General features: G+C 42.2%; 1 long non-coding RNA gene across 1 annotated transcript in view; it reads right to left on the bottom strand.

Moving 5' to 3' along the window:
* LOC311596528 overlaps positions 1-26,510 on the bottom strand; it is a 98,954-nt gene that overhangs the window by 36,491 nt on the left and 35,953 nt on the right. Inside the window, exons 2-3 of the long non-coding RNA XR_014778872.1 lie at positions 11,611-11,777; positions 11,254-11,460 (exon numbers count right to left, since the gene is read on the bottom strand). This is a non-coding gene — a long non-coding RNA (uncharacterized lncRNA). The remainder of the gene's footprint in view (positions 1-11,253; positions 11,461-11,610; positions 11,778-26,510) is intronic.

The following is a 26,510-nucleotide window of genomic DNA, read 5'->3' as shown; positions in this document are numbered from 1 at the left end:
TCTTTCTGAACTCTGGCTGGCTGGTTCAACTCAGCTGTTGGGGCTCAAACTTCTCTCCAAGCTGACTGACTCAATCTGGCTTCTCTCTCGGCCTCTGACTGAATTGTTGTGCCTCATAGTAACTTTGGTAATATGTTCTAATCTTCTGGCTCCTTCTTATTCTCTGGCTAATTTTGCCTTCACCTGCATCTAGCTTGTTCTCTCTTCAACCTCTCTCTCTGTGTAAAACTCTCCCTGTAATAAATTGCCTCTGAATCCCACAAACCCAACTGCCATGAACTCAGCTCCACGGCGCTACCTCTCACTCACTCTCAGGCTCAACTGCCTGAACACCACCAACTAAAACTCAGAGATCTGCATGCTTCTTGTCTCCTGAGTGCTAGGATTAAAAAGGTTTGTACCACTAAGCCTGCACCTAAGCTTTTCTCTACTTGGAACTTGCTCTATTCTAGGCTAGCCTTGAACTCAGAGATCTGCTTTGCCTCTGTCTCCTGGGTTTAAAGATTTATCTGTATTTCAGCTGGATCCCACAAACCTAGAAGGTCTTTGGATATGAACTCTTGCCAGAGCAGCCATATTATGAATTAAAATTCCTCTAAGTTTCTTCCATCCTTTGGCTGGTTTAGTTTCCATTGAAGTATATTCTGGAATCAACACCCTTACATTTTGCTATGTTAAGATTTGTTTTGTAAGTTCATAGCTCGTAAAATATGATACCATACCTTTTCTGCTATGGAACTAGTTTTCTAAATTGACAACAAGAAAATAGAGAAACAGGAAAGGACATGGAAGAACTAATGTGCCGAAAAAATAATTATTATTTTGAAATACTTTTTAACTTCTTAAATTTTAATATTCCTTTTTAAAATCCATTTTGATGATTGTTAAAAAGAAGATCCTGTACTCTGTCTTTAGCACAAAGGTAAAAGGAAATGACTGCACCTGAATCCTCAGAGTCATGGTAAATGGATTCATGTGCACACATCTGTGTGTGTGTATACACACAAACACACACATAGTAGCATCTTCAAATAGTCAAGGATTCCAGGCCTGATTGGAAAAGAAGATATTCAAAGAAGAGTGCTATATTGTTACAGGACAGTTCTTGGTCAAGTTGGGGTCATAGGGGAAGGGCACATCATAGCAGTGATGGGTACACAGTGCATAGGACTGCCCAACCCCAAGCCTATGTAAGCTCACACCAGACCAGCAGTGAAGGAGTAAAGACCAGAAAACTCCACCCAATGAAAGAACTTGAAGAATGGTCCAGCATTTATTCTTTTTTATTTTGGTACTGTGAGACTATCAAGCCAAGCCCCAAAATATAAATCATTAAGCTGAACAGAAAAAGTCAGAAAATAGAACTAAAAAATAAACAGAAGGGTAAACAGCAACTGTGTCATCACACAGGAACATTTCCTATAACTTGACTATAACTATAACCCTAGGGCTGGACAGCTGAGAACTGTAGCCAAGTTGGAGTCAAGCTCTATAGTTAAAAGCACTGGCCATCCTTCCAGAGGACCCAGATTTGATTCTCAGCACCCACATGGCAACTCACAATTGTGGGGACTACAGCTCTAGGAGATCCAATGTCCTCTTCTGGCCTCTGAGGGCACCGGGCATGCATGTGGTACATGGACAAACTTGCAGACAAAACGTCCATACACACGAAATTTTTTTAAAAATTTAAACAAAATAAAAACCTCTGACACATAAGTTTTTGATGAGAAAGGGGAATTTTCTCACTTGGTTCATATTTGGATATTAAGATATGAAATAGCTCTTCAATACAACATAACAGCCATAGAAACTTGAAAAAAGCACTGACAATTTTTAAAGTAATGACTGCTTCTTCCGATGCACTCTCAGAAGCAACGAGGAGCAAGGGCTGTGCAGAGTCATTCAGCAGTCCATAAAAACAATTCTGCTTTATGAAAATGAGCAACACAGGAGGCAGGAACACATTCACTTTCTGGAGTCATAAATGCTCATGGTTTCTATGCTATTAGCCTGGATTATTTGCTCTTCAATTTTAAGGAACGTACTATTGGCTAAATGTGGGTCCTTTTTTTCCTCATCACATGTTTTAATGTCACACTTGTGTCTGTGCCTTGTTGTGGCACTGAAATACACATGCTAGCAATTATGTCTTCCTCAATATGCATTTCTTCTCCTTCGTGAGTTAGTTCTTCTGATCTTTGTCATGAAAGCCAAGCAAATCAGATTTCTGTTCAGCAAACTGTAACGAGAATTTGGGAATGATTATAATCAGCCCCATATGTTTTATTTCCTTGTGCTAAGAGCACTTGGGGGATTTTAGAAATGGAATTTTTACAGTATGATATCTCCCCTAATGTTCAAGAAGAACAGATTACCTGGGCAAATGGGTTGTTTATTTGTAGGCCCCTGGAGTTCCCAAATAAGACTGAGCTCACTTCTGGGTAAGAGAAGGCATTGCTTACAGATAAAAGGCATTCTGATGTTCCCCTTGTGAGGGTACAGAAAGCAAGCCACAGATACCAAAGAACACTTTCCACAATTCAGGCATCAAAAAGAGAGAGGTGATAGTGAATTTCATCCACTTAAAAACATCTATGAAATATATAAAATCGGTCATTATTATCTCCTAAGTGTACTGGTGATGCAACAGAAAATATTGGATAAAACATGGCAAATGTCAGCCCTCTGCTCTCTGGTGGATCTCCCAACATACCACTCTGTTCATCACTCTTTAGTCAGAAACTATATTTTGACTTGGCGTTGCAAATGCTATTTGCTTTGAAGAACGTGAACAAGTTCACAACTACTAGGTCCAGCCCCTTCTGCTAACATGACTGTATTTAAGATGTCTAAAATAGTTGACAGCTAATCCAGTTATACAACTCTTCATGAAGACATGAGAATCAATAACCTTCTCATTGCATTAAGATACTTCCTGTGGATGGATTTACTCATTGTTTTTTCTATCAAACCTATTAAGTGAACATCATCATAACAGTGCATAAACAGTGGTTGCTAAAGAATCAGTAAATCATGGTTGCAAACAACATGATAAATGTAGGAAAGAGGAAAGAGGAAAGAGGAAAGATAATGGAACCGGCTCACAGATGGATGGTCTATGGCAGAAGTTCCCAAGCTGTGACTTATATCAGAGTCACTTAGCAGACAGGTTTAAGAAATTGCTGGCCCTAGCCCCAGGGCTTCTAATTCAGTATATGTAAGGTTATGCGCCTGTGAAATGTTCCCAGTGGTGCTGATGTTGCTACAGTTGCTCCTGTAAGAAGCCCTCACCCGAGATGGCTCAGAGGTTAAGAGCATTGGCTGTTCTTCCAAAGGTCCTGAGTTCAGTTCCCAGCAAGCACACGGTGGCTCACAACCATCTATAATGAGATCTGGTGCCCTCTTCTGGCCTGTTGGCTCACATGCAGGCTGAATATTGTATAAGAAATAGAGGAGGAGGAGGAGGAGGAGGAGGAGGAGGAGGGGGAAGAGGAGGAGGAGAAACCCTCACCTGACAGGTAAGGACTGCTATCTGGTTGTTCAGGGATTACAACCCACACTGACAAGGACTTCATGAAGCTAAATCAAAGGACACCATAATCAAGTGAAGAGGCAGCCTACAAAACTGGGTGAAGGGTTTTTCCCAGCTATACATCTGACAGAGGACAAGTGTCTAAAATACACATATAATGCATAAAACTAAACACCAAGACAAAAGCAACCCAATTAAAAATTAGCTGTGAAATTGAACACAGCATTCTTTTTTAAATGAGGACATATAAACGGCTAAGAAATATATTTTTAATTGTTTCTCTTCCTTAGCAATCAGTGGGATGCGAATTACAACTGCTTTGAGCTGGCCAGTGGTGGTGCACACCTTTAATCCTAGCACTCCAGAGGCAGAGGCAGAGGCAGAGGCAGACAGATATCTGTGAATTCGAGGCCAACCTAGTATACATAGCAAGTTCCAGGATAGCTAGGGCTACAAAGAGAAACCCTGCTTCAAAAACACAGGAGAGAGAGAGGGGGGGGGAGGGAGGGAGGGAGAGGGAGAGAGAGAGAGAGAGAGAGAGAGAGAGAGAGAGGACTACTTTGAAATTTCATCTTACCCCAGCCACCTAGCCAGAATAGCTAAAGTCAAGAAAATAAAGGACAATAAATGCTGAGGACAATGTAGAGACGAGGATCACTCCTCATGGCTGGAGGAAGTGTAAAGTATGGAGTCAGTGTAGAGGTCCCCCAACCAGCTAAAAACAAATCTACCAAAAGACCCAGCTGTACTGCTCCTGAGCATATACCCAAAAGACTACATATTATACTCAGATGTTTACTCATCTGATGTTTACTTGGCAATAGCCAGGAAATGGAAACAACCTCTGAAGCTTATCTACTGATGCATGGGATAATGAAAATGTGCTGCGTACATACAATGTAATTTCATTCGGGAATAAAAATAATAAAATTGGCAGGTAAATGGGTGGAGCTGGAAATGATAATCCTGAATAAAGTGAAACTCAGGAAGACAAACGTCATATTTTTTTTTTCATATGAGCATCCTAGCTTTGAATGTTTAACTACATGTATTTAAGTTAGCTTACTTATGGAAGTCAGAGAACTTGAAAGGGACCGTGGAGGGAGGGCTTTCAAGAGTAGGGGAGTAATAGAATGCAGGCCTTGTGAGGTGGAGAGGAGAATAATGAAGCAGGAGAGAGGTTAAGTGTGGTGGGGCATGGGAGGGCAGCGTAGAGGAAAGGGCACCGGGAGAGGCCACCTATATTACAGACCTCTGAAAAGACCTTTGTAGATACTTCTAAAATGTGTGTGTATATAAAGAGTTTACGTGGATTACTCTATTCAGGTGACTGATGCCTTTTCCAGACACCATATGCTATCAAACCAGAATTCCACTGCCAGATGAGCGTTACAGGATATTTGAGCCCATTGTGATCCCAGTGATTGATAACTGTAAGCACATGTCTTGTTTGGTGCGGTTGAGTCCTAACACTCATCTTTAACCCAAGAGCTTTCTGTGCACAGCATTTAGTAAAGTTAAGACTAGGAGGGACTTTGAGTTGAAGGGTATTTAAGACACTGTGAGGAGAAGAAGGAGCTCTTTGGCTCTTAGCTCTTCAGTTCTTCAGCTCTTCAGCTCCTTGGCCTTAGGGGCTTTCTGAGCTTTGAGCTGAGTAGGAAGGTCAGCATGGTGATTTCTCTGCCTTTCTGAGCTAGCAGGTTTTCAGCCCAGCATCTGGCTCCTGAGTCATTATTGGTAAAGTAGAACGTTTGGGATTTTCATTTAAAACAACAGGTGTGGGATACCTTTTTACAGTTGTTGCTCATAAGGTCTCATAGACCCTCCAAAAACAATACACACTGTTGTCTCTCCTTTGGCTACCTTCCAGAACTTGATGGTAGGACCCTATTGTTGAAGACACCATATATGTGAGTCTAAGGACCTGGGGAAACCAAGCTGGAACTAACAAGAAAGCTCCGTTACCATAGCGTCAGACATGATATACAGCAAGCTGCCAAGGAAGAGATGTAATCAACAGTCTGGCCTAGCTATGAATTCTGCACGCTACATTATCAACTGGCCCCAGCACATATGCCATTGGTGCAACTGTGACATGAATGCTGTAGGGCTAATCAATTGCTTTCTGATTGGATTTAAGACCCACTCCATAAGGTGGGATCCGTGCCTTATACTGTTAGCTGGACCAAGATCCTATGGCTACACAGGGCCTAGGTCCTAGGAAAGAGCCTACTGCTATTATCCTGCTGAGTGAACATAATATTAAACTGCCCCTAAATGCTTCCCTGTACACCAGTAAAATAGTGAGGCTTGCAACCTTCTCTGGAGAAGCTCCTTTTTTTGTAATAGATGGTAATTAAGGAAGAGACCCACAACTGTTGTAAGTCCAGAGAATAAGAGACCGTGGAGTGTTCTGCCCTAAAATGGGCATCTGTATCACAATCCCTCTTCTCAAGGCTCGGGGATGACCATCACAGAGGAGGAGAGGCAGAAAGACTATAGGAGAAGAGAAGAAGATGACCACAACAGGACAGTGTTTTCCAGACCTTACATGAATGCACAATGACTGTGGCTTCATGCACAAGCTCAAGCCAGACAAAATCCCAGTATGGATTGGGGTGTGAGGCTCACAAACTCCCACCCTTAGCTTGGGGGCTATTGGCAATTGATGGTTGCTAGAGGAAAGGAGGTCAGTTTTCCTAAGACAAAACCACTGAGAAGCTATGCAGCATATGGTCCAACACCCATGCACATACTGGCAGTGCACATGAAATTGGTGAGAGGACAGAAGGACTTGGAGGAAAGCAAGTGCCAGTGGTTTTGCCAAAACACATTATATTCTTGTGTAGAATTCTCAAATAATAAATTTGGAAAAGCACCCTAGCCTCCAACATTAGAACAGTATTATAAATGTGTATAGTATAGAGATAGAAAAGCCCTAATGTAGTAACTTCTTTTCATTTCTCCTAGAAATATTTTCTCTTACCGTAAAGATTATCTCAGGAATGATATGTTTTTCTAGCAATGAAGCTGAGTTCTCACACCGAAAAGGACACCATGGCGAGGCCATCTGGTCACTACCTTCCCTGGATGCTGTTTCCCTAGGCGTTTACATTTCAAGAAGGACCAAGCCTCTGGACTTGGAGACATCTCCTGGTACTTAAAAAAAAAAAAGGCACGTGGGCATCCTCACTGCAGAGATGTGATTCACAAGCCAAGGATTGAGAGGATGATTCTGGCCATTAGATTTCCCAAAAGACTCTTTCAAGCTGGAGAGGGCCGCTGCCTTCTTCTCTAGTGTAAGCAAAAGAAAATCTTCCTTTTTGACCCTCACCTGTAGAGTATCCAGTCCTCAGAAGAACATCTGGCCTGCCTGTTAATAAGTCACCCAGAGGTCTCTCTCTTAGCCCAGCGAGGTGCCTTTAATCTCCGCACTTGGGGAGGTAGAGGCAGGTGGATCTCTGTGAGTTTGAGGCCAGCCTGGCTACAGAGTGAGTCCAGGGCAGCCAAGGCTACACAGAGAAGCCGTGTCTCAAAAACAAAACAAAACAAAAACAAAAAAAAAACTCTCTGAACCAAAATAATATTTTGTATGTGCTTTCAGGATAAATTAATAAAAATATCAGAAACCCAACAGCAGCCTAGTCTGGTTTCACGTTTACTGACATCTCCAGAGAAGTCCAGGTTCACTCAACTGTTGTGCGAGAGGATATGCCATCAAATGACATCTATCACATAAAAAAAAGTGACCCCATATGTTCAAGTCTATTGCCTTTTAGGCCATTAGCCAGATTTCAATCTACCTTAGCAGTCTTATCCTAATGTCCTCCTACTGCGATTCCTGTAAACATCCAGTCTCTCAAATGCTCTTAGAATCAGCCTTCCATCTCATGGATTCTGCACCAAGGGAAAACAAGTATTTGTATTTGTGTAAGTTATATGGATTTTTCCTGAGTTTTTTATTAGCTGTGTGCATGCACCTGCTGGGGTGTGTACATGCCACAGCAATCATGAGCAGGTCACAGAACAACTTTCAGGAGTCAGTTCTCTCTTTTCACCATGTAGCTTCCAGAAACCAAACTCATTGTTAGCTGGGACGCAAGTGGCTTTTGCCAGTGAGTAATCTTGTCAGCCCCAAAAGTTAGATGCTTAACTTTCTGAAATTTTTATTTACTGGAGAATCCAACAGCCATCACAGCAACAGGAGCAGGTGGACTCACACCCCATCATGGCCCTTACATCTCTACCATCTAGTTAGGGAAAAGCTGTCCTAAATTGATACTTTATCATCATCTCCTCTTTAATATTGATGTGTCCTTTACCTTGCTGGAAATGAAAAAAAATAACTCTCAAATCTATTCTAGCAAAAATGATCCTCCTAAGGCCGGCTGTGGCACAATTCCAGGCAACCCTCTCATTCCCCCAAGTTCCAAACGGTGCCTTCTGAAGCTGTACAATGTGAGCATCTGTGAATGGACTGGCTCCAGTGGGTGTTAGAAGGATGGGCAGCACCCTTAGCGCGTGTTTGTATTTTATCCGTAGCCTCTGAGTCTATGCTGAAGAAGGGCTCATCTACAAACTAAATAAGCTCTGCCAGGCCATGTCCGCAATAGCGGAAGGAAGGAAAGAAGGAAGGAAGGAAGGAAGGAAGGAAGGAAGGAAGAGCTGACTATGCCCTGCTTACGTGTACACACCTTCACTGAGTCATGCACGTTTACTGAGCTTTATACAATGTACAAACCACAGCGGTGTATAGTTGAAACACAGAAGAAGTCTGTGTTTCAGAAGAACTGCTCATCTGGAAGCTGGGTGACCCGGAGACCCAGGGCAGAACCAAGCATGCGTGGCAGGAGTTGGGGTGGGGAGTGGGAATTCGGGTGGAGGCAAATGAGATGATCCCTAACGTATTCTGCCACACTCAGGGATCAGGGCCTTCCTCCAGAAGCTGATGGGAACAGATGCAGAGACCCACAGGCAAGCATTAGGCAGAGCTTGGGGACCCTGAGGAAGAGGGGGAGGAAGGACTGTAGGAGACAGAGAAGAGGAGGACACCAGGAGAACTCTGCCCACAGAATCAACTAAGCAGTGCTCATCGGGCTCACGGAGACTTAAGGGGCAATCACGGAGCCTGCGTGGGTTTGCTCTAGGTCCTCAGCATATATGTTATAATTGTTTAATTTGGGGATCTCTGACTCCCTTGCCTGCTCCTGGGACCCTTTTCCTCATAATGGGCTGCCTCATCCAGCCCTGATAAAATCCCTTTTATGGCAAAAACAAGAACAACAATGAAAGAAAGAAAAGGAACCCCAAAAAAAAGGAAAAAGAAGAAAGAATAGTGTTCATTGTAACATTGTGTCATCTCTAAAGTTTCAGAAAGCACCTTTCTCTTTAGCCTCAAAGAGACGTACACACCTCTGGAGCAATAACTTGTCTGTATTGCATGTCCCTTCATTCCAGCTAACTTTCTGGATAGTTGTTAGAATTTCATATCCAAACTGAACTTTTCTTGCATCTTTGTGATTGACATTTTTAAAAGGTTGCTTCTTGATTAATATCCATCTCTTTGTGCTACCTTCTTTTTTCCAGTAATAAAACATTATATCTCTCCCCTCCCCTCTTCTCTCTCTCTTGCTTTCATTAACTCTATTGTTCTACCAAACATACAACATGCATTCACATACACACACACATATGCATACACACACACACACACACACACACACACACACACACACACACACACACCTGTACAGTTCAGAGCATTTGAAACAAGACAGTCCGTAGAAGAAAAAAATTAATACTCTAAATCCAAGATTTAATATAATTTTTATTAACTACTATGCTCATGATTCACTTATTATTTATCTGTGATCACACCTTTCTTTATTACCCAATATTTCTTCCCTTCTTTTGTCATTAAGACTAATCAGTACTTTATTCAATATTTGGTGAATTTTAAGGAAATCATTTTTTTACATACTAGATAGTACTTTCTGCGTTGTCAAAAAACTAGAAGGCATTGATTAAAGAGGGCAGTCTGTTTGGGAGAAATATTTTTTAACTAGTAGTAATTTGTACATTCACATCTCTGTGTAGCACAGTGAAATGTTTTACTGCAGAGTGCATGTGTTTCAGGCTCTCGCTGACCACCAGAAGCATGTGAGCATCACCAACAGCATTAGGACTAATTACAGCCATTTAGGCAGGCTGCCTGAAATTACCATTGTCTTCCTTCTGTCTAATACAATTCTATTCATTTGACCTAGCCCATCAATTTAGGTTTTACTTGTCATTTCTGATTCTCCATTAATTTTAAATATGTCTACTTGTCACTAAAATATCGAAAGCAATTCTAGTCACATGAAGAAAGGGAAACACTTGAGTCCTGAACATGTTATAAACTTGGAGTTAGTTCTCTGGTAATGCATTGGTGTAATATGAATAATGGCTCATCTTCCTTGCAATTTTCATGCTGCGGATTCTAGGCATCAAGCTTTGGGCTTTATTCCTGCCATGGATTCAGAGAGCTTTCCCTCAGGCACTTATCTTGCAAAATGCATTATAACTTCTTATGCAGTGTGAGCTCTTGTGTTAAAGGAAGGACAAGGTGAGTGAGAGTTACAGCCTCTACCAATGGCTGTGGTACCAACTCTTAAGTGGGTGATGCTTAAACTTTGGTTAGCTATGAAAGAATGGGGCACCTTTGTCCAGAGCCTGTTGACACCCTCAGGGGTTTCCTAAGGCCTTGACGTTCCTGTACTGTGCTGCAACCGTGCCTCCCAGCCATGTGCCCTGGCAGCTCTCTATGCTCTGTGTTCATAAGCAGACGACGCAGCTTCCAAACATGGAAAGGCAGGAAAGCAGCGCCCTCCCTTGAGTAAACTGCACAGGGGCTTAGGAGACCACCACATCCCATGGGAATAACCCATGCCTCTCAACTATTACAGTGGTGCCATTCCCGCTACACCAAAGGAATAGTATAAAATGTGAGATACAGCTCCCCTCTCCCCAAAATGAGCGATGCCCCAAATTTCTCCATGTTTGGAGTCTGCAGAAGGAATTCTTACTGTTGGCTGTTTCTAACACTCTCAGGCAAGCTTTTCTTGAGAATCCAAAATAGAACTAAGTAAAACCTAAGCACCCCAGCAGCCACTCCCCTGCCTCCGCCATTCAGAAGCCCCCTTCCTTGCTTCGAGGTCAAGGCAATTAAAGACTGCCTGGAAACTTGAGATTACACCTGAGTGATGTGGGTGGATGGATGCACATCTTGCCAGCTACACTCCTTAAATCGTCGTCATATGACAGAGAAGGGAAATGTTTATTTTTTCTTTTTCATTGTTGTTTTGTTTTGTTTTGTTTTCATTTTCCGGGGCAGGGTTTCTCTGTGTAGCCCTGGCTGTCCTGAAACTCGCTCAGCAGACCAGGCTGGCCTCAAACTCAGAGATCCCCCTGCCTCTGTTTCCCCAGTGCTGGGATTAAAGGCGTGCACCACCGCTGCTCAGCTTTCGCAATGACATTTTCCTACACGCGTATGATACACATTGATAATATTCACCACCACCACCTCCCGTTGGTCTTCCTGTCTGCTCTCTCACCGCCCTTGCCATAGTCCCTTCTACTTCCCAAATAATCCCCCACCACATAGGATTAAAAAAAAACTATACCTGAAGTTGTTACAGCCAGTTATGTCAGAGTGATTTAAAGTAGCACTCACTCACCTGGTAGGCTCACATCTGAGATCACAGTTGCAGTACTGCGGCTCTCGCTCTTGCAGTTTTTCATGGTCGATGCTATCCTTGGCTTGTGCGGCCTGGTTCTCATCGCCACTTCTTCATTTGCTTCTAACTCCTCTTTTTTTTATTTTTTAATTTTTCTTTAGTTTGTATAAGGGCCTGGATATATATATATTCCCCAACCTGCTGGAGCTAGAGCCACAAATGGCAGTGAGCTGCCTGGTGTGTGGATGCTGGGAACTCACCCTTGGTCCTCTGCAAAAGCAGCAGGTGGTCTTAACCTCTCTGGGGCATCCTCCCCACCCCACCCTCCACTCTTGTCTATAACACATCTCCCTCTACCTTTCTTTAAAATGTGATTGCATTTGGGATCCACCGGAAGGTACAGGTTGATCTCCTGCTTCAAGATCTTCAACTTGATCCCAGTGGCCATGTCTTGGCCGTTTATAGGAACGGGCATATTTCAGGAATTAAGGCATTGTCTATGGAGAGGGTAGCCTGCCAGGTGCCTGAAAAGAGAAGAGAGGAATCATCATAGTTTAAGTGCAACTGTTTGAAAACTAGATAATACAGTAGACATTCTGCAACAGAAAAGAGTAAGGGGGCGCTAGCAAAAGCCAGTCACTGTACCCGTATCTTGACAGGAGAGCAGAGGTTATTTTTAAAAGAGATAAAAATCAGAAGTATCTCAGCGTCACGACCACTAAGTAAAATGAAGAGAGGGCTGTGTCCACCAAGTGGGCTAACGGGCTGGTAGATCCCTTTTTCAGTGTCCCCCAAGATGTCACCAGACAGCCTGAGTCGGGGAATGAAGAGCTGCTGTATGGAGCAAAGAAATGAACAAGTCCAGAGAAATGCACCAACAAAGAGTAACACTCGACCACGCCCACACCTCAGAAGTCCAGCCCCCTTCCGGCTGCCCCAAGCTGCAATTCTCAGACTCCATGCTAAGGACCACTTTATATTTTCCATTCAAAGACTTCCCTTCATGTGAGTTACAGCTATTCAGATATGCCATCTTGAAATCAAAATCAGCACTTTAAAATGTTTATTAGCTCATTTCAAAACAACAATAATGAACCCAGAACATAGTTTAGTAATATAATTTATGAAAATAATTACATTTTCCAAAAAAAATGATTTAGTAGATGAGTGGTATTTTTGGCAAACTCTTTAATATCTGTCCTAATACGAGACATCTGGACTCATGTCTGCTTCTGCATTCAAGCAGCTGCGGCATGTTGTTTTGGCTGAAGTACGTGGAGAAAATGTCCCCTCACAGCAAGATACCCCTGAAAATGGAAGAATGTTCTAATAGCCTCTCCCAGATATTTGTGCACTGAAGCTGAAAAGCACTGATCTCCTAAGGACAAATGGCAAGACCAAAGCCAGTGCTCATGAACAAACACGTTCTCTCTGTTACGTTAAAGGCATCTATGTGTTCCTCACGGAGACCATATATTTTATCAATGTGTAAGTTTATAATTTCACTGTCAAATCTTTCTTCAAGTTATACAGATCTTTCAAAGTGTTGGCAAATTTCATTACAAAGTTTTCAGTGACAAATAATTTTTAATATTATCCCTGATCTTACCAGAAAATGCTATATTTGGAAAGTTCCCAGTAGTCACTTTAAGTTTTCGAAGCTTGTAATTTTTTGAGGCAGGGTCTCTCTGTGTATCCCTGGTCCTGGCTGTTCTGGAACTCACTCTGTAGACCAGGCTGGCTTCAGAATCACAGAGGCACACCTGCCTCTGCCTCCTGACTCCTAGGATTAAAGATGTGAGCCAACCATGCCTGCCTCCTTTTTTTATTTTCTTAAAGTCTGAGATTTCTCATTGGAAGTCAAAATTATCAGTTGTTTTCCTTAACTCACAGGCTCACTTTATTCATTTTAAAAATGATAGAATAAAATAGATCTGTCTTCCAAATACCAACACCTGTGTAACTGGCTCCTCAGTCACTTGGACTTTCAAGTAAAACTGGGTTAACAGTGATTTCAGCAGAAGAGCTGCTATAGTGCTTCTCTTTGTAATGACGGCTGCATTTCTGCATTTGGAAGTACTGTAGACATTAACGCCTATTATCTCACTTAAAACTGCTATTCAATTTACAGGCTTTACTGCTTCATCCCGTCAGCCTAAGGAAAACTAGTCTTTCCTTGCGGCACTGTGCTGCTGAAACTGGTTAGCCATCCAGACGGCTCAGTAGGTAAAGAGTGCCATGTGTGTCTAACAGCCTGAGTTCAATCTTCAGGACCTATGATTGTAGAACACAGCCAGTTTCCTGAGATTATCCTCCATGTTCCTCATGCACACACACACTAGGGAGAAATAATAGATTTAAGGACTGCTATAGCTTGGCCCACAGAAAAGGCTAATGCGGTGTTATCCATCACTGTTTTATGCCATTAGTGCAAGTGTGAGCATTGTGAGAAATGTATTAACGTGAAAGACTTTCACATTTAGGAGTGCCTGGTAAGGACCTCTGAGACTTTAGGGACAGCTGAAGACTGTTTAAAAAACTCCCCACCCCATTCTGAAATGAAGGGCTCTTTTCTTAATATTTTGAGATGTCAATATGCACTTAGTATTTTTCATACAATCTAAAGATTCAATTAGGAATTGCCAGCCAGTTGTAGTGGCATACGACTATAACCCCAGCATCTGAGAGACAGAAGTCGGAAGACCTTGGCGAATTTGAGGCCTGCCTGGTCTGCATCTCTAAAAGAAAAAAGAAAAGAAAAAGAGGAAGAGGAAAAAGAAGAGGAGAAGGAAGAAGAAGAAAAATATGATGATGATGATGATGATGATGATGAAGAAGAAGAAGAAGAAGAAGAAGAAGATGATGATGATGATGATGAAGAAGAAGAAGAAGATGATGATGATGAAGATGATGAAGATGATGATGATGAAGATGATGATGATGATGATGATGATGATGATGATGATGATAGAAGAGTCACTTGCATGCTGGGACTTCCAAAATCACCTAAGTGACTTTTTCTTTATAATAGTGAAGTGACACAAATTAAAGTCAGCAAAAGAAAAATGGGGCCTGGGACAAAATGCAGAAGAAAGAGCTTCCAGTGTCCTCTCCCAATGCCACACAGGGAGGCACTTATAACTTACCATTATAAGCAACCCTGTCTGAGTTGCCAGCCAAAAGGGCTCTCCTGAGTCTTGGGGTCCAGGGTGTTCACCAGAGAAGCAGGAAGTGTGGCAGGCAGAGCTTTCATGACTCGCCTCACCTCTCAGACTTCAGACTCCTCCCAGAGTAAAGCAAGCTCATCAATTTATAGTCACCCCATTGTCATAAGCCACCTGATCAAGTGGGCAGAGGATGCTATAAGGCTCCGGCATGCCATCTCTCAAGCACTCAGAGTGCATACTATCTTCAAATGTCAGCGACTGATCAAACAGCCCTCAACATGAAAAAAAAGTTAAAAATAGAAACAAGAAGTTGAAAGACAATACAAACTACAACAGTGAAGAAAACGTTGATGGAGCTTTAATTAGTTATTTTAAAAAGATCCTCAGTGAGAAGGGAAAAAAAAAAGATACTGTTCTGGACCAGAAACATGGCTGGTGACCTGGTTCTACCTCCAGAGCCCACAAGTTAGCAGAGCACTTGCCTAGCATGTGTGGCTGCATTTAATTCCTAACAACACACACACACACACACACACACACACACACACACACACACACACACATACACACACACACATACTATATGCAGATCACAAAATGGAGAGAAGTCTATAGAAACAATCAGATCAAAGCATAATACAGCTGGATATCAACACAAAAGAAACACTGGAGCTGGAGCTACGCAAATGTGGGCTGGGCATGACACTTACAGAACCAGTGGGTCACCCCAGAAATAGGTAAGATGATTTTAAAATTCCTAGAGTCAGTCAAGTTGAGAGCACAACTTGCCCAGACATTTGTAACACAGCTGGGACAGCTCTGAGAAAAGCAAGTGTCTATGAACCTTAAAGTTAAAATTTTGGAAATATTTGAAATAAGTAACAGTGATTGCAGTTCAAAGTCCTGGAATAAACCAAGACATCCCAAACCCCCAAAAAAGCAGGATATGACATAAAATAATAAGACTTGCACAAGAATTGGTGAATCAGGACAGAAGGAGACTGTGTCGAATCAACCACATACAGGTGGCTCAGGGGACAGAGGTGCACACAAGGCTCAGGTGGCCCAGGGGACAGAGGTGCACACAAGGCTCAGGTGGCCCAGGGGACAGAGGTGCACACAAGGCTCAGGTGGCTCAGGGGACAGAGGTGCACACAAGGCTCAGGTGGCCCAGGGGACAGAGGTGCACACAGGGCTCGGGTGGCCCAGGGGACAGAGGTGCACACAAGGCTCAGGTGGCCCAGGGGACAGAGGTGCACACAAGGCTCAGGTGGCTCAGAGGACAGAGGTGCACACAAGGCTCAGGTGGCTCAGGGGACAGAGGTGCACACAAGGCTCAGGTGGCTCAGGGGACAGAGGTGCACACAAGGCTCAGGTAGCTCAGGGGACAGAGGTGCACACAAGGCTCAGGTGGCTCAGAGGACAGAGGTGCACACAAGGCTCAGGTGGCTCAGGGGATGGAGGTGCACACAAGGCTGGTGACCTGGTTCTACCTCCAGAGCCCACAAGTTAGCAGGGCATGGACTCCCTCTGACCAACCTTCCCATGTCACCCTCTGACCTCCACATGTCACCCTCTGACCTTCCCATGTCACCCTCTGACCTCCACATGTCACCCTCTGACCTTCCCATGTCACCCTCTGACCTCCACATGTCACCCTCTGACCTCCACATGTCACCCTCTGACCTCCACATGTCACCCTCTGACCTCCACATGTCACCCTCTGACCTCCACATGTCACCCTCTGACCTCCACATGTCACCCTCTGACCTTCACATGTCACCTTCTGACCTCCACATGTCACCCTCTGACCTTCACATGTCACCCTCTGACCTCCACCTGTCACCCTCTGACCTCCGCATGTCACCCTCTGACCTTCACATGTGTGTTATAGAAATAAAGAAGGCACACAACACTCAAATTTTATTTCTCAGCAGAAATAGTTATGAGCTCTATACTCCAAATATTCTGTGTGCTCCAACTATTTAAACCCACTTGTGTGTATTTTATAAAGGAAAAGGAAGGTCAATTTCTAATTTCACAGAGCATCGCTGTGTACTTTCAAAGTATTGATTTTGCCTCTGACAGAGTTATTTCATTCTGTTAGAAAATTACAGCTTGGAGCTCATTAGAAACATAGCAGAATATTACGCTTATACAATTTGTTATTTTGTTCCCTCAATTTTTTTTACTTTATGTTTGGCTGACACACCATGCTACAAAGAAGTAATGATTACAAATTTTAATTGAATACAGTTAGGATAATTTTTAGAATCATCATTGACAACTGCTACATTTCACATTTTAATCATTTCTATAATCTAGAATGAGAAATAGATATAATTGAAATTTCCCATCATGTTCATGAATGTATACTTTCTAAAACTCCTTTAAATACTCAAATAAGACTATATGTTCTTCCAACATTTACCCAACTAGCAAGTATTAGTGTTTCTAAATGATTTTACTTCTTAAGTTCAACTAAAATGAAAGATAAAAATTCTATTTTTAGAATAATTTCCCATCACTGACATTTTGTGGCATCCTTTAGAGCACACAAAGTGAAATACTCAGCAGGAAGTGGAAAAACTCAATTATCCTTGATCTGTTTTGTCTAAAAAAAAAAGCAAAGGGTAGTGAAACGCTGAGGAATATGAAGTGAGCCTCCTTGGAACTCACAAGACTGGACCTTCCCGGCAAGGACACGGGTAAATAGATGAAACTAGGGAATACTGTATTGAGTGTGATAACCCAGGCTCAGAGCGATAAACGCTGTGGCCCTCTGCCATCTCAGTACCCAGCTATAGGTCTTCCGATGTGAGTATATAACCTGGAGTAACTGCAGAAACCAGGAAAGCAAAGGGGATGGCGAGGGGAGAGGAGAAGAGCACTAGGGAGAGGAATAGAATAGAGGTGCTGTGAAGGGACAGATGGGGAAGATGGGGAGGGGCCTTTAATGGGTAAACAGCAACGGAGATCAATACAGAAGCAGGAGGAAGGATGGATAGGTAATATTAAGAGTGCTTGAGGAAGTCTTAAGGAACCATGTTATTTTATATGTACCTAAAACTACATATAGTGTGTGTGCGTGCGTGCATGCGTGTGTGCATGCACGCGCATGTGAATATAATTTAAATGAAGTTATGCCACTTGGGGTTATTATGGTTCCCCCCCCCAAAAGCCACTGATTATCTAACAAAAACTCCTGTATGAGACATGAGAAACCTCCTTTTGAGTTATTGGTCAGGGAAGTCCAAGAGACTCCCCCAAACAATACAGGCTACTGCTGTTGTTTCTGCTGCCCCTCAGCAATGGAAGATAATTCCCTGTTGTTGAAGATACCACAGACTTTGGACACGGGACTCAAGAATTGAGCTGGATCTGACTTACAGCCTCCTCCTGGTGGACTAGCTACCGTTATACTACGCAAGCTGCCAAGAAAAGAAAGCATTCACTCAGTAACTGTGCTGAGCTATAGCACTTACGAACCACAACAATGACCAGCATGGCAGGCTATCCCTGAAGGTACCACGGTGGCACCTATATCTTGGAGGTAACCAAGAGCTGCCAAATTGGGCTTAGGGCCCACTGAGCAATAGGGAAATCGTGCCTTGTACTGCAGTCCTAGCCAACCACCCGTGGCTAATGAGGTCATAGATCCCACAGGAGAACCGACTACTGCCTCTTTCCTAAACCAGCATAGCTCCCAGCTGCATTCTAAACACTTGCAGCCACAGATAAGTATAGCTTTCACCCCTTATCAAAGAACTTTCTTTTTGTAGCAGATGGAGAACACTACAGAAATCCACAAAGAGTTAAAATGCCGAGACTGACTATAGGGTGTCCAGCCTCATCCGATACACCTACAACACCGCCCTTACACCTAAGGCTCAGGGAATGTCACAGGAGAGGAGCCGAATGATTATAGGAGCCCAGGCACACATGCAGGCAGAACACTGTATACATAATAAATAAATAAATCTTCTAAGAAATCCTGCAATGATAAATCACTGGAAAATTTTATTGTGGAAATGGCATAGCTCAGTTCATGCTTTAAAAGTTCTAGCTCTCATACCATTGAGATGTAACAAGAATAAATTAATAAAAAATGAAAAATGAAAAATAAAATAAAATAAAATAAAAAGTTCTAGCTCTTGCTTGGAGAATGGCACAGGAAGAAGCCAAAGAAGCTTCCAGAAGACAGAGTATTGAGATGACAAAGTCAGCAGTAGGTTAGGTCTCTACATAGAGAAAAAATGCACATGTGGTTAAGATGTGTTCCACAATACAGTCCACACGCAGAGCTAAATCTGCTGTGTGGTGAGGAAAGCAGATCAACTCGGGGAAAGTTTGAGTCATTTTCCCTTTGTGTATGAGGAATTTTGGTTTCCATTGTATTAAATCAGACAATCCTCGACTTGTGCTCTCATTTCATTTTTCCCACGCTTTTGCAGTCTTTCAATGCTCTGATTTCCCATCTGCTGCCGTCATACATATTTTGTTAGCATAGCTCCTGAGGAGCGATTCCCATGCACCTCAAAGAAGAATTGCAAAGGTCCAGGATATACAAGTCTCACACAAGCATCAAATGCTACAAAAATGAGCTACGAGTAGATCTTGTGTGTAGACAAAGGGTTTTTATTTTTATTAAATTTTTAATGTTTTTGACTGAAATAGAACTGCATCACATGCTTCTCCCCTCATCCTCATGGCCCCCACTCTCAAGTTAATAGCTTCTTTTTCTTGGATTATATCTGTGACAGACACACACGTATGTACAAATATATAGAGAGAGCCTGCTGGTCTTATATTTCAAGGCTAACCACTCTGCATTGAACAACCAATAAAGGGGTGGGTCATCCCTGAGAGAAGATAATTCTCCTTCATCCAGCAGCTAATAGTACATTAACATGCTCATCCATGTTAACATGCTCACCCACATTAACATGCTCCTCCATGTAAACATGCTTATGAATGTTGTTGTGTTCTGGTCTTGATTAGGCAGCCATTTCTGGGAAAGGCTGTTCCCCAGAAGACTTCCTGGCATTCTGGCTCTTACAATCTTTTGCCCTATCTTCTGCCATGTTCCTGAGCCACAGATGCAGGGACTGTGAGATAGATGGATCTGTTGCTCTGTGTATTATGTCCAGTTGTGGTTTTCTAGGATGGTCTCCATCTGCTGTAAAGGGTGGCTTCTTTGATAAGAAGTGACAGATATAAGATGAAAGCTTAGAATGTACTAAGAAATTGTGCTGGTCTTGAAACGTAGCATCAGTAGATTCTTTCCAGATCTCTGGCCTCACTATCCCTAGGAGGTAGGCTAGGTTTCTAGTACCAGGCAGGAGTTCCCTCCTGTGGAGTGGCCTTGAGTCCAATTAGACAGCTGTTGGCGTCCACTGATGTGTGAGTGCCACTTCTTGCACCTTTACACATATCTTCCCATGATAGTAGGTGTCTTGGTTCTCAGGAGCTGCAGGAAGGTAGAACTACTTACCTTCTTCCCGCCCTTGGCAGCTTGCAGAGTATGTTCTGGAACCATGAAAACCATCCCACAGAACGGAGGCTTTCAAGTCAGATCAGGAGCTAGTCATGCAAGTCTTTATCTTAGGTGTGGAGTTGTCAGCAATAAAGCTCCACCTTCAACCACTCAGAGGGGACCAAAGGCTACGTGGATAATCTTATCATTTGGGGAGTCACTTGGGTAATACTAACCAAGCAGTCCAAAGGAGGTCCTTGTGTCTGGTACTGGGGTTTCTGTTGGTCTATAATTCTTATGGAGATCATTGTCAGCATCCCCAAATGGGAAACAGCATAATGGGGAGAGGCTTCTGGCTGGAAAGTGAGGAGGAGGCCGATGCAGAAGGAGCAAGAGTAAGGGGCAAATATCATCAAAGTTGTGTGATAAAGACTCAAGAGACCATATTATTTTACATTCACCTGAAATGATAAACTATACACATAAGTGTATGTATACACAGAGAGAGAGGGAGGTGAGAGAGAGAGAGAGACAGAGACAGAGAGACAGAGAGAGACAGAGAGACAGGGAGAAGTTAAACAAAAGTTCTAATTTTACCTCTCCTGGGGAGTGTTCTTTTGGAAGAAATACAGTATATGCTGATATAGAACCACACTTAAAAAGCAGTGGCTTCTACTTGAATGTGTTTATGTTTTATAATTGTTCTGATGTCATTAGTCAAACCACTGACTTGACAGTCTTCTCAAAGCCTTTACAGATCTTACTGAAATTATTAGTAGCTAAAGCTAGCCACAGTACAGAGATCCTACTCCACCTCAAAAAGAACTTGACAGCAGAGAAACTAAACCATCTCCCCTCACAAACAATACTGGAGAATATGTTACATTTCTAACAATAATGAAATCATGTTGTTTTCAGGAAAACAAATGGAACTAGAGACCATGTTGAGTAAAATAAGCCAGACTCAGAAAGACAGCATCATGTTCTCTCTCATATGTAAAAATCTAGATTTCATAAATAAATAAGTAGAAAGTAGAAAAGGGACTATTTGAGAAGAAGAATCAAACAGGGAGAGTGAACAAGAGAAGTTAACAAATGAAAGAAGCATAATCAAATTACATTATATATGTATGAAAATGCCATAATTAAGCTCATTATTTTATACACTGAATATTTGTTTAAAAAATAAAATAAAATAAACAGGCTAGAAAGATATCCCAGGGGCTAAGAGCACACACTACTCTTGTAAAGAACCCATGTTGAGTTACCAGCACTCAGGTCAGGTGGTTCACACAGGCCTTTAACTTAAGCTCCAAGGGACCCAACACCCTATCCTGGTCTCTACTAAAGGCATCAGCAAGAAGAGAGAATTACAGTTTACCAGAATTATACTTGTAAGGGCATCATTAAGGAATCAACATTATTCTAATTTGTTTTCTGTTGCTGTGATAAACACCATAACCACAAGCAGCTTGGGGAGTAAAGGATTTATTCAGTCAGTCTACAGTCTACCATCTGGGAAAAGCAGAGCAGGAACTCAAAGGCAGGAACCTGAAGGCAGGAACTGATGCAGAGGCCATGAAGGGGTGTTGCTTACTGGCTTGCTTCTTGTGACTTGCTCAGAATGCTTTCTTATAGAACCCAGGCCCATAATCCCAGAGGCATCACCCTCACAGTGGTCTGGACCCTCCTATGTCAATCATTAATCAAAATATAAACCACAGACAGAGGCCAATCTGACGGTGGCAATCCTCAACTGATGTCCCTCCTCACTGGTTACTCTAGTTTGTGGCAAGCCAAAAACAACCAGCACAAAGTGATGAGCCATAACATGAGAGAAAATACTTGAGATTTTATGACTGATCAGAACATGTATCTGAAACATACAATGAAGTCTTATAATTCAGCAATAAGATGTGTAGTCAGAGGGGCAGAAGTTTCAAACAATTCACTGAGTAAGGTGAAAAAATAAGAATCAATAAGAAAATGGAAAAGCACTCCACATTATCCATCATCAAAGAAATGCAAACTGAAATCAATGAGATGCCAGTTCATACTGGTATTAGACAACTATTATCAAAACAAACAATAATACAATTCATTGAGTATACAGGAAAATTAAAACTCTCAGATATTTTTCACAGGCACAAAGAATGGTACCATCCCTTTGAAAAACAACTTAAAAGTTCCTCAAAATAGTATATATAGAGTTCACATAAGACCTGGCAAATTCATTATTAGTTATCTATATACAAAATTATGAAAAATTACATCTTTGTGGACATAAACAACAGCACTATAGCAGTCTTTCAAAGCTCCAAGCAAGAACTCATATGTCCATCACCCGGTGAAAGGATAAACAAATGTAGTATATCCATAAAATAGAGCATCACCTGTCAATAAAAATGATGAAGGGCTTGACACATACAAGGACAGACCTTGACAGCATTGTATTAAGCGAAAGAATCCAGACAATAGAGACTGTGTGCTGCATGATCAATTTGCATAGATTGTTCAAAACAACAAGCCTACCCAGATGGAAAGCAGATTATAGGTTTTCATGCACTAGGAGGGTTGAAGGGGGAAAGAGTGGGTGACTGCTAATGAGTATTGGAGGAAAAAAATGTTCCAAACATATTTTGGTGATAGTTACACAGTTTTGCAAGTACACTAATAACCACAAAATACAAGTACACTCACACGAGATCTGTAGTGTGTAAGTTAAATGTCAACAAAGGTTCTCAAAAGAATAGTCACAACAGTGCTCGTGACACCAAAGAGCTGGGATAATCTGAATCTACAGTGAAACAGACGCATGGGTTTGCATACTAATGCTCTGAAATGTCCACAGCAATGCAAATAAAGAATATCAAAAGTGCATCACTGGGTAGTGGAAGAAACTCCTGAAGTTCAAAAAAATGATCCTACTTACATAGTTTAGGTAAAAGAAAATGAAATAGTTCTTTCTTGACTTGATTTTTCACTCAAAGGGGGCAGGGAATCAAAGTTATAATTAACAATTTTTCATCTTATGCAGTTTTACTGAAAACAATATGGCTGTAAGAAAGGGGTCAGTGTGTTCGCCAGAAACAGATGCCGTTGATATTTTGATCCAAATTCTGTATTTTATTTTACCCAAACCTTTTTCCAAAAAGACATTAAGTAGAAAAACAAATCTCTTACTGTCTGAAATACAAGCCCAGACAGGTGAAATCATTCTAAACACTACAAAGCATCTATTAAATGCCACAGGGGTGATCAAAGGGTAAATCCATATCCAATCCCAGCATGAGAGACAAGCAAGCCCAGTGCAGTTGAGGATAGCAATGCTGCTATTCCACAATGCCATGAAAGACTTCTTAGAGAGCCCTGAGACTTCAAGACCTCTGTCAGAACAGAATCAGGTTACCAAATAAAAAGCCAAAAAAACCTTTGAACTCTTCTGTTTTTATTTAGAGGCCTTTTTCCCTTTTCAGAATCCTCTGAGCAGATATTTGAAGTCTAAACGAAAACAAAGATGTAAGGCTCCCACCTCTGAGTCTGTTGGGTAGTTTGCCAATGCTTTGTGGCTTTGTTTCTAAAAGGGGCGATTAAAAGGATCGGTAGGTTCCTGAGTCCCACTAACAGTAAATTCTGGTTCAATAAGACTTCAATATTTGTCTGTGTTAAAAGTCACCCTTAGGAATTTTGAAGACATTAATGAATTGGCTTCTCAGTGTCCCAAGTCTAGTTTTACTTTGTAAAGTCAGATAGCCATGTAAAGCAACTAATTATCAACATCAGAATGGCACCAAACTGGCCCAATCTCCGATTGAACAGATAAGAAGATAAAGACCCTGAAATAAACAAAGCAGTTGTGTTTTATCTAGCAAGCAAAGCTGGAATCTCATCTCACTATGGACTCCCAATAAGAACTGAACACAAACCAGGTAACCAGACTTTTCCATGTCAATCATGTTCATTCTTCAAGGTACTTACAGAGAAAACGAGAAGTTACACAACAAGAGATCTCTTTCCTAAGGTGTGTGGCAATATTTTCCTTTGGGTTCATGAAAACAATCTAACTGGGTCTAAAATTTTATTCAAAGGTTTTTATGGCTTTGTATAAAAATTGAAATTAATAATCAAAAGAAAATTGTCAGGCTTCAGATTTCTTTATTTCTCCAACATAATAGTATATATCTAAAACACTTAGCATGGCCAAGCATAATGGTGCACACCTTTAATCCCAGCACTTGCTAGGCAGAGGCAGGCAGACCGCTGAGTTCAAGGGGAGCCTGGTCTACAGAGCAAGTTCCGGGACAGTCAGAGCTACACAGACAAACCGGTATCATAAAGATAAAAATAAAATAAACACTCAGCATCTGCCTGTTGCTATTTATTTAACCGTTATCTTTTTTCTTCATTTACTTGTTTAATCATTGTACAGTCTGATCACAGCCCCTCGATCCTCTCCTCCCAGTCATACCTTTACACCTCCCTTACCTCTTCCTCTTCTTCCTCTTCTCAGGGAAGGGGACCCTTCCCCCAAGTGAGTACCAACCCACTCTGGCATATCAAGTCACAGTAGGGCTAAGCACATCTTCTCCCACTGATGCCAGACAAGGCAGCTCAGCTAGGAGAAAGGGATTCAAAGGCAGGCAACAGAGACAACAGAGCCCAACCCCAGCTCCAATTATTAGAAGACCCACATGATGACCAAACTGCACATCTGCTGCATATGTGTAGGGACATAGGTCCAGCCCATGCATGTTCTTTGGTTGGTGGTTCAGTCTCTGTGAGCTCCCCTAGGCCCAGGTTAGTTCACTCTGTGGGTCTCTTTGTGGTGCTTTTGACATTCAGGCTCCCTCAATCCTTCCTTCCACTCTTCCACAACGCTCCCTGAACTTAGCCTATTGCTTGACTGAGCATCTAAGCATCAGCTTTCATCAGCTGCTGGATGAGGCCTCTCAGAAAACAGTTATGTTAGCTTCTGGTCTGTGAGTGTAGCAGAGTGTCATTAGTAGTGACAGGGGTTGGCTCTCTCCTACGGTATGGGTCTCAAATTGGGCCAGTCATTGTTTGCCATCCCCTCAATCTCTGTTCCATCTTTATACCTTCACGTCTTGTTGGCAGGACAAATTTGGGGTGGAAGGCTTTATGGTTGGATTAGTGTCCCCTCCCATCTTTTATGGACTTCAAGGAAGTATTAGAAGTCATTTGATTTTATTCAATGGTTATCTTATAGCTCTTTAAATTTCTTTGAAGGGAGATTCTCTCTTATGTTTTTAATAGATGCTACTTCTCATAGGCACATGCAAAAGGAAGAGTAATTACCAAGTAGGAGAGTAGGATGTAAAAATTATGCTTGGCCATGGTAGTCACCAACTGTTGCCAAGAGCTGAACATGGTTCCTCTCCAGCAGGCAGGTCAGGTGCACATCACAAAGAGAAGGCGTCCTCCCCTTACTGGATTTCTTCTGCCTTCAACAGATTCATTCTTCTCTGGCTTTCTCAAGAAGTTTCCATGGGGCTGGAGAGGTGACTCAGGTAGTAAATTCTCTGCTGTGCAGACAAAAATCTGAGTTCAAATCTTAAGTATCTATGCAAAAAGCCATGTGACACCAGCAATGCCTGTGTCAGAGGCAGAGACAGAAGGGGCCTGGAGGCTTGCTGCTCTACCAGACTAGCTGACTAGCTGAAGCACTGAGCTCCAGGTTTAAGGAGAGACTCTGTCTCAAAAAATAAGACAGAAAGTGATTGAGAAAGATACCCCACATCAGTATCTGGCCTCTGTGGGCATTCACACACACATACACACGCACACACACACAGGGGAAGCAAAAGGGAAAGAAATTTCACAAGTAACTCTCTTCTAGCGAATAAAAAAAAGTTGAACAAAATTATGCTAGATTCCTAATATATTTTGAAAGAATGTGTATTAGGCATTAAACACTAAATATCAATATGCTTTTGGGTTTCTTTCAAAGGTTGAAAAATAATGCAAGGCTGACTGATTTATCAATATAGCAATTTATGTCTTTTATTCTCTCATCCTTAGGTGTCAGCCCCACTGAAATTACTAATCTACATTTTCCTTTTCTTTCCCTCAAGTGCTGTTGTGTCTAAATATAAAACAGACACTGCTTGAACAATACCTATTCCTCTGCAGTCAAAAATATAGTTATAAGAAGAGATCATTGGGTCATCCCAGAGAAAAAGAGGTGGGGGGGACTTGGAAACTGAGGTTAACAATGTTAGAGTTTGAATGTGAAGTTCTTCATTCTCTACACACACACACACACACACACACACACACACACACACACACACGGGGTGGGGGTGGGGCGGGGAGGATTAATTCATCTGTTTGAACACTTAAGACTCAAGCTGGCTACATCTGGAGGAGGCAGTGGAAGTCTGTGCACATAAGACTTAGGGAGCGTAAATGGAGTCTAATATTGACCAGACCCCAGCCCTATTTCCAAACCAAGCTCTCTGTTTTCTGGTCAGTGCTGCAGCCACAGACTGACTCACACCGGCTGCTACACCTTCCCCACCACAGAGGATGTGTCCTCTGTCCAAGGACCCAAAATCAATCAATCAATCCTTCCTTCCTTCCGTCCTTCCCTTCTT

The sequence above is a fragment of the Acomys minous genome, assembly GCF_964271855.1.
Source record: "Acomys minous genome assembly, chromosome: 4".
NCBI lineage: Eukaryota > Metazoa > Chordata > Mammalia > Rodentia > Muridae > Acomys > Acomys minous.
Note: the sequence above shows the minus strand (reverse complement) of the source record. Positions and strands in the feature narration are given on the sequence as shown.